Raw genomic sequence first — 17937 nt, 5'->3', positions numbered from 1 at the left:
CATATATTTCTTTCAATATATGCAAATACTATTATGTCAATTAGGGATCAATTCCCACAGATCTAAATATCAGTGTATGTGCATATGTAACGTTCATTCATATTTTTTACTGCATCCTTCATTAGATAGAGGGAAAGGATAGGCTTATTGTTATTGAGACAGAGTACAAGATTAAAATTGTTAAATAGTCTTCAATTAGAGTATAATTACCCTTAAGTATGTTATCAGTTTCTTACACAGATATTTTATTGTTCTGTCACACATAACATCAAAGACAAAGTTGTAACTAATTAACAATGAAATTCCCCTGTCACATAATAGGTATATCCGCAGTATATGATCTCCGTTATTGATAGGTACTGAATCAGAATATAGGGAAACACCAATTATTGGTCACTATGATATAGAAGGGGTGTCCTTGCTGTTCATACAATTGTAGCAAGAGGTACTGTTAGCCTTGTCCCTATATAGCAAATCCAATATGGATAAAGTGTCCCACCTTGATCTGATTAACACATATACACTATGCGGAACTTCCTATATAGTTCGCAGGGGTTTAGCCGGCATATAGCCTATCGTTCCTATTTTCTAACAGGATTGTTGGCATACTCGAATGAACCTACTAAGTGTGATTGTAATAAACTTGGTCCACGGCACGATCGCAGGACAATCCTGCTGACCGGCTCCCTAGTTCCGGGTCTGTGACGTGGACACGTCACGCTACCCGACGTACGTTTCGCCCTATCGGCTTAGTCATGGGAATTACTTGTCTGTTGCAGATTGGAGGTTTATAAACTAACAGCGACCAATGGTTAGCTAATATTTATGATTGACAGTCACAAAGACCAATAGCGAGGTGTATCATACTAGTTCCATAATAAGCATCTTCGCTCGTGAGTTAAATGAGTGTTGAAAAATAATGTAATAAAACCAGATATATAGTCTAGGTAAGTATATATAGAATATGGTATGGTTGTTTTAAATATTATTACATATAAAAGTTACTAAAAATCGGTATGCTATCGAAATTACTATGCATTGATGGGCTATATTGCTAAAGAGTAATGTGAAGAAAAATAAAAAAGAAAAAAAGAAATAAAAAAAAATTAAAAAAATAATAGGAAATGTGTTGAAAATAAAACGTGAACAAATATAATAACAATTGTAAAATTGACGTGCTAAGACCATGTTTTATTCATGGATTGTACTATATTAAGTGACATGATCATATTAATTAAATATAAGGAGAACAAGGACACTTTAGGTCCCTGTAACAAGATACTTGAAAATACCAATATATTAATAATATGGTAGTGGTAATAGTATCATGTGTGTCAGATACCAAAAATTTGGTCTGATCATATTCAATGTGAGAGCAAACATTGGTAAAGTGTTTACAAGGTGATATATAAAAGTAAAATTAAATTACTCATAATAAATCCAAATGAGAAATACATCTGTAGTATTGAATATGAATATATTAAAAATAAAAATTATCATAAAAATTATATTGTCAAAGTCATACATGACTGTAAATTTATTCACAGATATTCCAGATGTCCCATTGTAATGTTCTATAATTCAATACATTGAATCTAAACTTTTATTCAAGTACCTAAGGTGTCAAGATAATAATGTAACTGGAATTAATAAAAAATTCAGTCCAAATGTACTATGCAGAATGAACATATCAATATTCTTGTCCCTAGTATATATAGATGGCATAAATTGTCATAAATGCAGTAGGACCTACAAAAAGCTAGAGTAATTAATATTTTCGTTGAGACCATGTGGTATAAGGGAATGGAGTAAGAAAATCCATCTGCTTTCTCTTTGGAGTAGTGTTCTCATAACATCCCCTCCCCCTTATGCTCATGGATATTTTTTCTATCCCAAAAGCACACAAATCGTCAGGCCTTCCTACATGTATTTGTAAGAAATGGCGTTCTACAGAGGTAAGTGGTTTAAAACGTTGTTGGTCCATAGCAGCATTTCTAATATTTCCTACATGTTCAAGGACTCGTTGTTTTAAAGGTCGACTAGTCATACCTACATAGATCTTATTACAGGTACATTTTAAGACATAAATAACTCCTTTGGTGTTACAATTAATAAAACTGTTAATAATATGTCTTTGCCCATATCTATCATGTATTTCAGTAGTTTTAACCATCACTGAGCATGCCTTGCATGACCCACATTTATGTGAGCCTTTTACAGTCAATGTTTGTTTTCTTGGGTTATAGTGGCTTTGTACCAATTTGTCTCGTAGGTTGGGTGCGCGCCTCCAGCTAAAATTAACTTTCTCATCCAATGACTTAGCCAGTTGTTGGTCTGACATAAGTATAGGCCAATGTCTTTGTACAATTGTTTTAATTTGTTTCCATTGCTGGCAAAAGTCTCCAACGAAACGGATTTTGTTGTCTGGTTCCCTCTTCTTTTTGGGGTATATCAGATCTACACGATCTACCTGTTCGATTGAATTAATAGCTTTTTTAATAGATCTCTTACTGTACCCCCGTTGAGTCAACCTTGTACTGAGTTCTTTAGAGCGTTTTTGATAGTCCTCTGTATTAGAACAATTCCGTTTAAGTCGGAGAAACTCCCCCTTGGGTATATTTTTTATAACTGATGGAAAGTGTGAACTGTCATTATGAAAGACACTATTGGTCGCTGTTTTCTTCCTATAGAGATCTGTTTCTACTCGACCCTCTACTGTTTTTCTGATGGTAATATCCAAGAAATTAATTTGGTTCCTGTCCATCTCATAGGTTAACCTAAGGTTATTATCATTGTTATTGAGAGTCTGAATGAATTTCTTAAATGATTCTTGATCTCCCTGCCATAAAATAAGGATGTCATCGATGTAACGCATCCATGTTATTACCTTATCTGTATATTGGGACAGATTTTCGTGAAAGACGATGTCTCTCTCCCATTGACCAGATACAAATTTGCAAAAGTCGGGGCGCAAGCAGCCCCCATTGCTGTGCCCCGTACCTGCAGATAGAATTGATTCTCAAAACCAAAGAAATTCTTCTTTAGAATAAATCTCAAAAGATCTACAATGAAAGCTCCGAATTCAGAATTGTTGTTACTCCGTAAAAATAATTCAACGGCTCTAATACCAATATCATGTTTTATACTTGTATACAAGGACTCAACGTCACATGTAATCAGCCATATGTCCTCATCTAGGGTTACTCCATCCAAAAGTTTTAAGATGTCCATGGTGTCTCTCACATATGACGGTAGTGATGTGACATATTCTCTCAGGTGGGTGTCAACAAATATGCTAGCCTGTTCCGTTAGGCTGCCCATCCCTGAGACTATTGGTCTTCGAGGCGGTGTTTTCGCATTTTTGTGTATCTTAGGTAGCAAGTATATAGTTGCTACTTTAGGATGGTCAACTCGTAAAAAGTTAAATTCAGTATTGGTAATGGTTCCTTCATCAAGAGCTTTCTGAATAAGTTTATCATATGCTAGTTTGAAATCCTCCATTGGATTCCCAAATAAAGGTTTGTAGCAGTTGGTGTCTTTTAATTGTTTATACATCTCTGTCTTGTACATAGAGATGGGCCAAATCACCACATTGCCCCCTTTGTCGGAACTCTTAATAACCACTTCCTCGCATGAACGTATGTCTTTTAGTGCCTTCCTCTCATCCTTTGTTAGGTTATCAAATTTGTTGTAACTAGGCTTAATTCTTTGCTTATCCAAGTCTTGTGACACCATATATTCAAAGGTTTTGATTTGTGGACATATCATGTCCTTGGGAAAAAAGGAAGATTTCTTCCGACATATAGATCTTCCCTGTGAGATCCCTGGATTAATATTTGTCTGTTCCAAATTTAATTCCTCCAAAATATTAAGTGTATCAAGATCATCAAAATCCAATCCTATATGAGAAGGATTGTCTTGAGTATCTAGATTGATGTTAATTATTGGAATTGTTGTTTCATTATTGTCAAAGAACTTGGTGAGTTTAAGTTTCCTTGTAAAGAGATTTAAATCTCTTTCCCAGGAGAATCGGTCGAAATCGGAAGTAGGAGAGAAAGATAAACCTCTACCTAGTAGTTTAATATGTGATGTAGACAGGGTTTGCCCAGATAAGTTAATAATTTGTAACGCTTGTTCTTCATGTATTTGTCTTATTGTATCTTGATGATACATTGACTGTTCATTTATCTGCCCCTCCGTTGTTTCCTGCCGGTAAAGTAGTTGTCTTTCCAAACTCTTGGTTGTCTTTCCCGTAGATTTCTGCTTACTTCTCCTTGTCCGTTTCGGCTTGACCCTCCTTCTCCCAGAGGTCTTGAACCTTCCCCTAAAAAAGGTGATGAGGAAAACCATGGGATCCTCTTCCTTTATTGAATGGTCTACTTTCACCCTCGTTTTCTGAGGATTCAACCTCAGATGATTCGTAACTTCTCATTTTGTCTTGTATATCCCTAGGATGAATAGCTTTTTTCCATCTAAAGATGTTACCTGTAGCATAATCATTTTTGTCACGAACATATTTAGATTTCTTCCTTTCAACAATTTGATTCTCAAAAATCTCCAGATCTATTTTATGTTTCTCATACATTTTCTGAAAAGATTCAGAAGTTTCATGATCTAGAACTTGGTGGAATCTAACAACCACAGAAAAGTATTTAAAACAATCAATTACCCCCAGGGGCCTTAGACCAAAATTGTACCCCACATACGATCTAGCAACACCAGAATTACAATCAGAATGGGAGAATACCCTCCTAAAATGCTCTATGGATCTCATGCGAATCACATTAAAACATGATTCACTCATATTAGAATCTTACTCTAAAGAGATAGAAGAATTGAGTCATAGACTCAAAGATCATGAAACTTCTGAATCTTTTCAGAAAATGCATGAGAAACATAAAAAAGATCTGGAGATTTTTGAGAATCAAATTGTTGAAAGGAAGAAATCTAAATATGTTCGTGACAAAAATGATTATGCTACAGGTAACATCTTTAGATGAAAAAAAAAGCTATTCATCCTAGGGATAAAAAAGACAAAATGAGAAGTTTCGAATCATCTGAGGTTGAATCCTCAGAAAACGAGGGTTAAAGTAGACCATTCAATAAAGGAAGAGGATCCCATGGTTTTTCCTCATCACCTTTTTTAGGGGAAGGTTCAAGACCTCTGGAAGAAGGAGGGTCAAGCCGAAACGGACAAGGAGAAGTAAGCAGAAATCTACGGGAAAGACAACCAAGAGTTTGGAAAGACAACTACTTTACCGGCAGGAAACAACGGAGGGGCAGATAAATGAACAATCAATGTATCATCAAGATACAATAAGACAAATACATGAAGAACAAGCGTTACAAATTATTAACTTATCTGGGCAAACCCTGTCTACATCACATATTAAACTACTAGGTAGAGGTTTATCTTTCTCTCCTACTTCCGATTTCGACCGATTCTCCTGGGAAAGAGATTTAAATCTCTTTACAAGGAAACCTAAACTCACCAAGTTCTTTGACAATAATGAAACAACAATTCCAATAATTAACATCAATCCAGATACTCAAGACAATCCTTCTCATATAGGATTGGATTTTGATGATCTTGATACACTTAATATTTTGGAGGAATTAAATTTGGAACAGACAAATATTAATCCAGGGATCTCACAGGGAAGATCTATATGTCGGAAGAAATCTTCCTTTTTTTCCCAAGGACATGATATGTCCACAAATCAAAACCTTTGAATATATGGTGTCACAAGACTTGGATAAGCAAAGAATTAAGCCTAGTTACAACAAATTTGATAACCTAACAAAGGATGAGAGGAAGGCACTAAAAGACATACGTTCATGGGAGGAAGTGGTTATTAAGAGTTCCGACAAAGGGGGCAATGTGGTGATTTGGCCCATCTCTATGTACAAGACAGAGATGTATAAACAATTAAAAGACACCAACTGCTACAAACCTTTATTTGGGAATCCAATGGAGGATTTCAAACTAGCATATGATAAACTTATTCAGAAAGCTCTTGATGAAGGAACCATTGCCAATACTGAATTTAACTTTTTACGAGTTGACCATCCTAAAGTAGCAACTATATACTTGCTACCTAAGATACACAAAAATGCGAAAACACCGCCGGGAAGACCAATAGTCTCAGGAATGGGCAGCCTAACGGAACAGGCTAGCATATTTGTTGACACCCACCTGAGAGAATATGTCACATCACTACCGTCATATGTGAGAGACACCATGGACATCTTAAAACTTTTGGATGGAGTAACCCTAGATTAGGACATATGGCTGATTACATGTGACGTTGAGTCCTTGTATACAAGTATAAAACATGATATTGGTATTAGAGCTGTTGAATTATTTTTACGGAGTAACAACAATTCTGAATTCGGAGCTTTCATTGTAGATCTTTTGAGATTTATTCTAAAGAAGAATTTCTTTGGTTTTGAGAATCAATTCTATCTGCAGGTACGGGGCACAGCAATGGGGGCTGCTTGTGCCCCGACTTTTGCAAATTTGTATCTGGGTCAATGGGAGAGAGACATCGTCTTTCACGAAAATCTGTCCCAATATACAGATAAGGTAATAACATGGATGCGTTACATCGATGACATCCTTATTTTATGGCAGGGAGATCAAGAATCATTTAAGAAATTCATTCAGACTCTCAATAACAATGATAATAACCTTAGGTTAACCTATGAGATGGACAGGAACCAAATTAATTTCTTGGATATTACCATCAGAAAAACAGTAGAGGGTCGAGTAGAAACAGATCTCTATAGGAAGAAAACAGCGACCAATAGTGTCCTTCATAATGACAGTTCACACTTTCCATCAGTTATAAAAAATATACCCAAGGGGGAGTTTCTCCGACTTAAACGGAATTGTTCTAATACAGAGGACTATCAAAAACGCTCTAAAGAACTCAGTACAAGGTTGACTCAACGGGGGTACAGTAAGAGATCTATTAAAAAAGCTATTAATTCAATCGAACAGGTAGATCGTGTAGATCTGATATACCCCAAAAAGAAGAGGGAACCAGACAACAAAATCCGTTTCGTTGAAGACTTTTGCCAGCAATGGAAACAAATTAAAACAATTGTACAAAAACATTGGCCTATACTTATGTCAGACCAACAACTGGCTAAGTCATTGGATGAGAAAGTTAATTTTAGCTGGAGGCGCGCACCCAACCTACGAGACAAATTGGTACAAAGCCACTATAACCCAAGAAAACAAACATTGACTGTAAAAGGCTCACATAAATGTGGGTCATGCAAGGCATGCTCAGTGATGGTTAAAACTACTGAAATACATGATAGATATGGGCAAAGACATATTATTAACAGTTTTATTAATTGTAACACCAAAGGAGTTATTTATGTCTTAAAATGTACCTGTAATAAGATCTATGTAGGTATGACTAGTCGACCTTTAAAACAACGAGTCCTTGAACATGTAGGAAATATTAGAAATGCTGCTATGGACCAACAACGTTTTAAACCACTTACCTCTGTAGAACGCCATTTCTTACAAATACATGGAGGAAGGTCTGACGATTTGTGTGCTTTTGGGATAGAAAAAATATCCATGGGCATAAGGGGGAGGGGATGTTATGAGAACACTACTCCAAAGAGAAAGCAGATGGATTTTCTTACACCATTCCCTTATACCACATGGTCTCAACGAAAATATTAATTACTCTAGCTTTTTGTAGGTCCTACTGCATTTATGACAATTTATGCCATCTATATATACTAGGGACAAGAATATTGATATGTTCATTCTGCATAGTACTTTTGGACTGAATTTTTTATTAATTCCAGTTACATTATTATCTTGACACCTTAGGTACTTGAATAAAAGTTTAGATTCAATGTATTGAATTATAGAACATTACAATGGGACATCTGGAATATCTGTGAATAAATTTACAGTCATGTATGACTTTGACAATATAATTTTTATGATAATTTTTATTTTTAATATATTCATATTCAATACTACAGATGTATTTCTCATTTGGATTTATTATGAGTAATTTAATTTTACTTTTATATATCACCTTGTAAACACTTTACCAATGTTTGCTCTCACATTGAATATGATCAGACCAAATTTTTGGTATCTGACACACATGATACTATTACCACTACCATATTATTAATATATTGGTATTTTCAAGTATCTTGTTACAGGGACCTAAAGTGTCCTTGATCTCCTTATATTTAATTAATATGATCATGTCACTTAATATAGTACAATCCATGAATAAAACATGGTCTAAGCACGTCAATTTTACAATTGTTATTATATTTGTTCACGTTTTATTTTCAACACATTTCCTATTATTTTTTTAATTTTTTTTTATTTCTTTTTTTCTTTTTTATTTTTCTTCACATTACTCTATAGCAAAATAGCCCATCAATGCATAGTAATTTCGATAGCGTACCGATTTTTAGTAACTTTGATATGTAATAATATTTAAGACAACCATACCATATTCTATATATACTTACCTAGACTATATATCTGGTTTTATTACATTATTTTTCAACACTCATTTAACTCACGAGCGAAGATGCTTATTATGGAACTAGTATGATACTCCTCGCTATTGGTCTTTGTGACTGTCAATCATAAATATTAGCTAACCATTGGTCGCTGTTAGTTTATAAACCTCCAATCTGCAACAGACAAGTAATTCCCATGACTAAGCCGATAGGGCGAAACGTACGGCGGGTAGCATGACGTGTCCACGTCACAGACCCGGAACTAGGGAGCCGGTCAGCAGGATTGTCCTGCGATCGTGCCGTGGACCAAGTTCATTACAATCACACTTAGTAGGTTCATTCGAGTATGCCAACAATCCTGTTAGAAAATAGGAACGATAGGCTATATGCAGGCTAAACCCCTGCGAACTATATAGGAAGTTCCGCATAGTGTATATGTGTTAATCAGATCAAGGTGGGACACTTTATCCATATTGGATTTGCTATATAGGGACAAGGCTAACAGTACCTCTTGCTACAATTGTATGAACAGCAAGGACACCCCTTCTATATCATAGTGACCAATAATTGGTGTTTCCCTATATTCTGATTCAGTACCTACCAATAACGGAGATCATATACTGCGGATATACCTATTATGTGACAGGGGAATTTCATTGTTAATTAGTTACAACTTTGTCTTTGATGTTATGTGTGACAGAACAATAAAATATCTGTGTAAGAAACTGATAACATACTTAAAGGTAATTATACTCTAATTGAAGACTATTTAACAATTTTAATCTTGTACTCTGTCTCAATAACAATAAGCCTATCCTTTCCCTCTATCTAATGAAGGATGCAGTAAAAAATATGAATGAACGTTACATATGCACATACACTGATATTTAGATCTGTGGGAATTGATCCCTAATTGACATAATAGTATTTGCATATATTGAAAGAAATATATGAGCCAATCTTGGTTCACAGTGCACGATTCTGTTAAATGATAAATCAGAAGAAACCAATTACTATTGACTCAGAGATATTGTCAGTCAATGTATGAAGTAATTGATTAATAATAATTATGACCGGCTCTTCCTAGGGGTCTATTTTATTTATCTTTATTACACCATTTTCTAATCTTTTTCACTTCTATATTTTCAATAATTCGCCTAGTCTGACATCTGATATTTGTCTGAATTTTTAACCATAATTACCAATAAAGTTGATTTTATTTAAATTTCTATGGACAGGAGTGCCCCACATACTACTCTTTTCAGTTGATGTCTATTATCAATTGAATTTTCCTATATTCTAGACTCGTCTAGTTCTGGGAGCAACCCCTCATACTATATATGATATTTGTTGAGGTTTTTCCTTGCCTTAGAGCGGATTGGCAATCTCCCCCTTTTTTTCTCTATATGTAACACTAAGGTCTATCTCAGACTCTCCAATCCAGCTCAGGCCTATTGTATTTTTCAATACACTATACATAATTATATTGACAAATATCGGACATCACATTATTTATCTTGCCATTTAGGCATTAATTATTGAATATTGGGAAATTTATTTCAATTAAGTTAATACTTGTTTGGGGTCAGTTTTTAGTACATCCTCAGATTAGAGATCTATCAAAATGACTACTTTCAATTTGCAAGCAGACTTGAACCAAAGATGTGATAGATGGAAAAATAGTTTAGGGTCCATCTTTCCAAATGAAGGGGATGGTGACATCTATGAAGTCAATAATACATGGATGGATGATCTTAATAAACTAAAGGTTCTCCTCCAGAAACAATCTAGAACTTGGTGGAATCTAACGACCACAGAAAATTATTTAAAACAATCAATTACCCCCAGGGGCCTTAGACCAAAATTGTAACCCACATACGATCTAGCAACACCAGAATTACAATCAGAATGGGAGAATACCCTCCTTAAATGCTCTATGGATCTCATGCGAATCACATTAAAACATGATTCACTCATATTAGAATCTTACTCAAAAGAGATAGAAGAATTGAGTCATAGACTCAAAGATCATGAAACTTCTGAATCTTATCAGAAAATGTATGAGAAACATAAAAAAGATCTGGAGATTTTTGAGAATCAAATTGTTGAAAGGAAGAAATCTAAATATGTTCGTGACAAAAATGATTATGCTACAGGTAACATCTTTAGATGAAAAAAAAAGCTATTCATCCTAGGGATAAAAAAGACAAAATGAGAAGTTACGAATCATCTGAGGTTGAATCCTCAGAAAACGAGGGTTAAAGTAGACCATTCAATAAAGGAAGAGGATCCCATGGTTTTTCCTCATCACATTTTTTAGGGGAAGGTTCAAGACCTCTGGGAGAAGGAGGGTCAAGCCGAAACGGACAAGGAGAAGTAAGCAGAAATCTACGGGAAAGACAACCAAGAGTTTGGAAAGACAACTACTTTACCGGCAGGAAACAACGGAGGGGCAGATAAATGAACAATCAATGTATCATCAAGATACAATAAGACAAATACATGAAGAACAAGCGTTACAAATTATTAACTTATCTGGGCAAACACTGTCTACATCACATATTAAACTACTAGGTAGAGGTTTATCTTTCTCTCCTACTTCCGATTTCGACCGATTCTCCTGGGAAAGAGATTTAAATCTCTTTACAAGGAAACTTAAACTCACCAAGTTCTTTGACAATAATGAAACAACAATTCCAATAATTAACATCAATCCAGATACTCAAGACAATCCTTCTCATATAGGATTGGATTTTGATGATCTTGATACACTTAATATTTTGGAGGAATTAAATTTGGAACAGACAAATATTAATCCAGGGATCTCACAGGGAAGATCTATATGTCGGAAGAAATCTTCCTTTTTTCCCAAGGACATGATATGTCCACAAATCAAAACCTTTGAATATATGGTGTCACAAGACTTGGATAAGCTAAGAATTAAGCCTAGTTACAACAAATTTGATAACCTAACAAAGGATGAGAGGAAGGCCCTAAAAGACATACGTTCATGGGAGGAAGTGGTTATTAAGAGTTCTGACAAAGGGGGCAATGTGGTGATTTGGCCCATCTCTATGTACAAGACAGAGATGTATAAACAATTAAAAGACACCAACTGCTACAAACCTTTATTTGGGAATTCAATGGAGGATTTCAAACTAGCATATGATAAACTTATTCAGAAAGCTCTTGATGAAGGAACCATTACCAATACTGAATTTAACTTTTTACGAGTTGACCATCCTAAAGTAGCAACTATATACTTGCTACCTAAGATACACAAAAATGCGAAAACACCGCCGGGAAGACCAATAGTCTCAGGAATGGGCAGCCTAACGGAACAGGCTAGCATATTTGTTGACACTCACCTGAGAGAATATGTCACATCACTACCGTCATATGTGAGAGACACCATGGACATCTTAAAACTTTTGGATGGAGTAACCCTAGATGAGGACATATGGCTGATTACATGTGACGTTGAGTCCTTGTATATAAGTATAAAACATGATATTGGTATTAGAGCCGTTGAATTATTTTTACGGAGTAACAACAATTCTGAATTCGGAGCTTTCATTGTAGATCTTTTGAGATTTATTCTAAAGAAGAATTTCTTTGGTTTTGAGAATCAATTCTATCTGCAGGTACGGGGCACAGCAATGGGGGCTGCTTGTGCCCCGACTTTTGCAAATTTGTATCTGGGTCAATGGGAGAGAGACATCGTCTTTCACGAAAATCTGTCCCAATATACAGATAAGGTAATAACATGGATGCGTTACATCGATGACATCCTTATTTTATGGCAGGGAGATCAAGAATCATTTAAGAAATTCATTCAGACTCTCAATAACAATGATAATAACCTTAGGTTAACCTATGAGATGGACAGGAACCAAATTAATTTCTTGGATATTACCATCAGAAAAACAGTAGAGGGTCGAGTAGAAACAGATCTCTATAGGAAGAAAACAGCGACCAATAGTGTCTTTCATAATGACAGTTCACACTTTCCATCAGTTATAAAAAATATACCCAAGGGGGAGTTTCTCCGACTTAAACGGAATTGTTCTAATACAGAGGACTATCAAAAACGCTCTAAAGAACTCAGTACAAGGTTGACTCAACGGGGGTACAGTAAGAGATCTATTAAAAAAGCTATTAATTTAATCGAACAGGTAGATCGTGTAGATCTGATATACCCCAAAAAGAAGAAGGAACCAGACAACAAAATCCGTTTCGTTGGAGACTTTTGCCAGCAATGGAAACAAATTAAATCAATTGTACAAAGACATTGGCCTATACTTATGTCAGACCAACAACTGGCTAAGTCATTGGATGAGAAAGTTAATTTTAGCTGGAGGCGCGCACCCAACCTACGAGACAAATTGGTACAAAGCCACTATAACCCAAGAAAACAAACATTGACTGTAAAAGGCTCACATAAATGGTTAAAACTACTGAAATACATGATAGATATGGGCAAAGACACATTATTAACAGTTTTATTAATTGTAACACCAAAGGAGTTAATTAATATGATCATGTCACTTAATATAGTACAATCCATGAATAAAACATGGTCTTAGCACAACAATTTTACAATTGTTATTATATTTGTTCACGTTTTATTTTCAACACATTTCCTTTTTTTTTTTGTTTATTTTTTTTTTTTCTTCACATTACTCTATAGCAATATAGCCCATCAATGCATAGTAATTTCGATAGCGTACCGATTTTTAGTAACTTTGATATGTAATAATATTTAAGACAACCATACCATATTCTATATATACTTACCTAGACTATATATCTGGTTTTATTACATTATTTTTCAACACTCATTTAACTAACGAGCGGAGATGCTTATTATGGAACTAGTATGATTCACCTCGCTATTGGTCTTTGTGACTGTCAATCATAAATATTAGCTAACCATTGGTCGCTGTTAGTTTATAAACCTCCAATCTGCAACAGACAAGTAATTCCCATGACTAAGCCGATAGGGCGAAACGTACGTCGGGTAGCGTGACGTGTCCACCTCACAGACCCGAAACTAGGGAGCCGGTCAGCAGGATTGTCCTGCGATCGTGCCGTGGACCAAGTTCATTACAATCACACTTAGTAGGTTCATTCGAGTATGCCAACAATCCTGTTAGAAAATAGGAACGATAGGCTATATGCCGGCTAAACCCCAGCGAACTATATAGGAATTTCCGCATAGTGTATATGTGTTAATCAGATCAAGGTGGGACACTTTATCCATATTGGATTTGCTATATAGGGACAAGGCTAACAGTACCTCTTGCTACAATTGTATGAACAGCAAGGACACCCCTTCTATATCATAGTGACCAATAATTGGTGTTTCCCTATATTCTGATTCAGTACCTACCAATAACGGAGATCATATACTGCGGATATACCTATTATGTGACAGGGGAATTTCATTGTTAATTAGTTACAACTTTGTCTTTGATGTTATGTGTGACAGAACAATAAAATATCTGTGTAATAAACTGATAACACACTTAAGGGTAATTATACTCTAATTGAAGACTATTTAACAATTTTAATCTTGTACTCTGTCTCAATAACAATAAGCCTATCCTTTCCTTCTATCTAATGAAGGATGCAGTAAAAAATATGAATGAACGTTATATATGCACATACACTGATATTTAGATCTGTGGGAATTGATCCCTAATTGACATAATAGTATTTGCATATATTGAAAGAAATATATGAGCCAATCTTGGTTCACAGTGCATGATTCTGTTAAATGATAAATCAGAAGAAACCAATTACTATTGACTCAGAGATATTGTCAGTGAATGTATGAAGTAATTGATTAATAATAATTATGACCGGCTCTTCCTAGGGGTCTATTTTATTTATCCTTATTACACCATTTTCTAATCTTTTTCACTTCTATATTTTTAATAATTCGCCAAGTCTGACATCTGATATTTGTCTGAATTTTTAACCATAATTACCAATAGTTGATTTTATTTAAATTTCTATGGACAGGAGTGCCCCACATACTACTCTTTTCAGTTGATGTCTATTATCAATTGAATTTTCCTATATTCTAGACTCGTCTAGTTCTGGGAGCACCCCCTCATACTATATATGATATTTATTGTGCTTTAGAGCGGATTGGCAATCTCCCCCTTTCTTTCTCAGGTCTAGCGGCTGTGTGAAAAGTAAGTAAGGGGCATATTGTTAAATTTAATACAATTTGGTTGGACTCATGGGCATGTGGGGTGGTCTGATGGGCATCTGGTGAGGTCAGGATAGAATATAAGGGGCATGTGGGGAGGCTGATTTCCATGTATGGGGCATGTGGGGAGGCTGATTGGCATGTATGGAGAATGTGGGTAGATCTCATGGCATGTGGAGAGGCTGATGTGTATGTAAGGGGCACTTGGTGAGGTCTGGTGGGAATGGGAAGATGTCTGAGGGGCATGTTGGCTATTTATTACTTTTTTTATCCCCACTTCAACAGGTCCCTCCACATCGATTGTGGATACAAGAAGCACTATGAGCTACTGTGGAGAGACTGTAAGTACCCTTTGAACCTTCCTTTGCTGGACACAACAACAAGGTAAGAGCTGAGTTGAATAATTATTCTGAACATTTTGGCAATGTTGGATACCTTCTTTTTCACTTGGCAAGATCTTGTAAATTGCTATATTTTCAAAGTATGTATGTTCATGTTTATACTGTGTATATGTATATGCACACATATATATGGGCAGCACGGTGGCGTAGTGGTTAGCACTTCTGCCTTACAGCACTGGGGTCATGAGTTCAGTTCCCGACCTTGGCCTTATCTGTGAGGAGTTTGCGTGGGTTTCCTCCGGGTGCTTCGGTATTCTCCAACACTCCAAAAACATACTGTTAGGTTAATTGGCTGCTAACAAATTGACCCTAGTCTGTGTCTGTCTGTGTGTGGTATGTGTTAGGGAATTTAGACTATAAGCCCCAATGGGGCAGGGATTGATGTAAGTGAGTTCTCTGTACAGCGCTGCGCAATTAGTTGCGCTATATAAATAAATGGTGATGATGATGATATATAAAGGGTAAAGACTGCTCTTTGCCGCATTTCTGGATATTTTATGGCTCTTGGGCGCTGACTGGTTGGCCACCCCTTCCTTATACCTTATTGCCCTGTGTGTCTGTTTGTACCGATGTTGAGATTTTAATTACAGTGTGTTTATTGTATTGTCCAGTTATGCAATATTCTGTTTTGTTCTATGCTCTCTGTACAGCGCTGCAGACACTTTGTGACACCCTATAAATAAAGGATAATTATAATAATGTTTCAAGTGTACCTGCATTATGCACAGTGATGTCTATATGCAATTATTGTGCAACATATATTTATTTTATGCAGTTTCTGGTATCCCAGCTCGGGAGACACAGCACTGCTTCCAGCATTAACACGTAATAGTGCTGCATAACTTCGTAATTCAATATCAGCAACGGAGAGTAACTACCCTGTGTTGGTGCTTAGATAGCGGGTAATCATATGCCTGTAATTTGCTTATTTTATTGTCTTGCTATTATTTACATGTTGTTCCATGCGTATATACACAAATAAACAGAACGTTAATATTTGTATGCACGTGAGGACACTAGTCACGTCTCCACAATCAGATACAATAAAATTATGATTTGTTTTTAAGTTTTGACAATGCAATATTGCCTCATTTTTTTCATATTTTTTACAAACAAGGAGAATAAAGGAAAAAAAAGATAGACGCACCCAACCATACAATTAACACAGTCCTAAGAAGTCCATATTTTCATTATTACCGCCTTTCATTAAAGAACATACGGTGTCAGCCATCCAAGAAATACCTTTGCTATAAAAAAGCCTTATGTCATATTTTTTAAGAATTAGAGGCACTCTTTGGTGAGCAAACAAATAATTACAACTATGTACCAGATAAGTTACTTTATCAGTTGTTATCAAGTACCTATTAGTAGAAGGAATGCCATCTGGTTTCCAAAAAGGAAGTGGAATCACCGGACTTCCAGACCTGGCACCCTGGATTTTCCTCGTCACAATGGCGTATGCATGCTCAAATTCAAAAAATGTCACAGCAATATGGAAGGAGACAATCAGCCTGAATTGGTGTTAGCTGCTGTGAAGGTGCAGAGTTTAACAAAGTGAAGGATTTTGCCAGGAACCCCCGTGCAAGGAAGTATGAAGTTTGCTGCTAGCACCACGCAGGTTGTGGCTCTTCAAATAGGTTACAGTCGTGACTGGCTGGTCAGAAAGTACAGAGATGAAGGTAGACAGTAATTGTGGAAGGGAGAATGCGCTAGAGTTGATTGATGACAGATACCAGGAATGCACTGGAGGTGATAAAATACAATGGCAGCCAAAACGGACAGAGAAGCAAAAACTAAGCTGAACAGGAAGATTTGGCACCTATCCATGTACACAGGTGCTTTAAATACATCGGAGGAAGAGGAGGGTCCCTACAGTCATCCAATGCATTAAAAAGCGCATTAACAGAGAGCCCAGCCAGGGGTGAAGTTGCTTCACGGAGCGCGCCAGACCCATGTAACATTGTTGATGGGTCCGTGTGACACAGAGCATATGGGAGAAAAGGTATACATCATCATTTTTAAATAAAACCAGTACTTTTTTATTAGATGGTTTTAAAAATGGGTTCATCTCTGATTCAGGTAGAACTCTGTTCGAAAACCCCCTAAGGGACAAAAAAATCCTGTCTTTAAATTGCCACCCCACAAAGGCAAGTAAGATGTTGCTAGGTAGGGCAAAAAGCATCCAGACTACCGATAACAAATCAGTTAATGATGGCAGCAATCTATCCTATGTGTTTCATTCTAAAACTTCATCAGGGGATGTTCCCATTATTTAACTTTTATTTTATACATTGATCTGTCCCACGATTGAACACAATTTCAGTGCTCCTTTCCCTTTAGTTTATTGTAATTGCAGTTGGTAATTAGCTGTTTCTAAAGGATTTGTGCACAAGCTGCAATAAAAAAATATTTGGTCAATCACCTAGCCTTAGCATCTATACATAGGTGTGTGTGTGTGTGTGTGTGTGTGTGTGTCTTAAATGTTGATAAAAAAAGTTACTGAGAGGGCAGATTAATACTTTTGGACCAGATTTTGACAAGGGCCAAATTGTGGATGTTAGATGACTGGGTCAGAGCATCTCCTGAATGGCAAGACTTGTGGAGGGTTCCCGGTATGCAGTGTTTAGTACCTACCAAAAGTGGTCCAAGGAAAAACAGCCAGTGAACCCACAAAAGGGTCACAGGCACCCAAGGCTCACAGATGCACGTTGGAAGTGAAGGCTACCTCATCTGGTCCAATCCCACACAAGAGTTACTGTTGCACAGATTGCTGAAAAACTTAATGCTGGCTTCATC

The sequence above is a fragment of the Mixophyes fleayi genome, chromosome 8, assembly GCF_038048845.1.
Source record: "Mixophyes fleayi isolate aMixFle1 chromosome 8, aMixFle1.hap1, whole genome shotgun sequence".
Lineage (NCBI taxonomy): Eukaryota > Metazoa > Chordata > Amphibia > Anura > Limnodynastidae > Mixophyes > Mixophyes fleayi.
The sequence above is the reverse complement of the archived record's forward strand: the minus strand, read 5'-3'. Positions refer to the sequence as shown.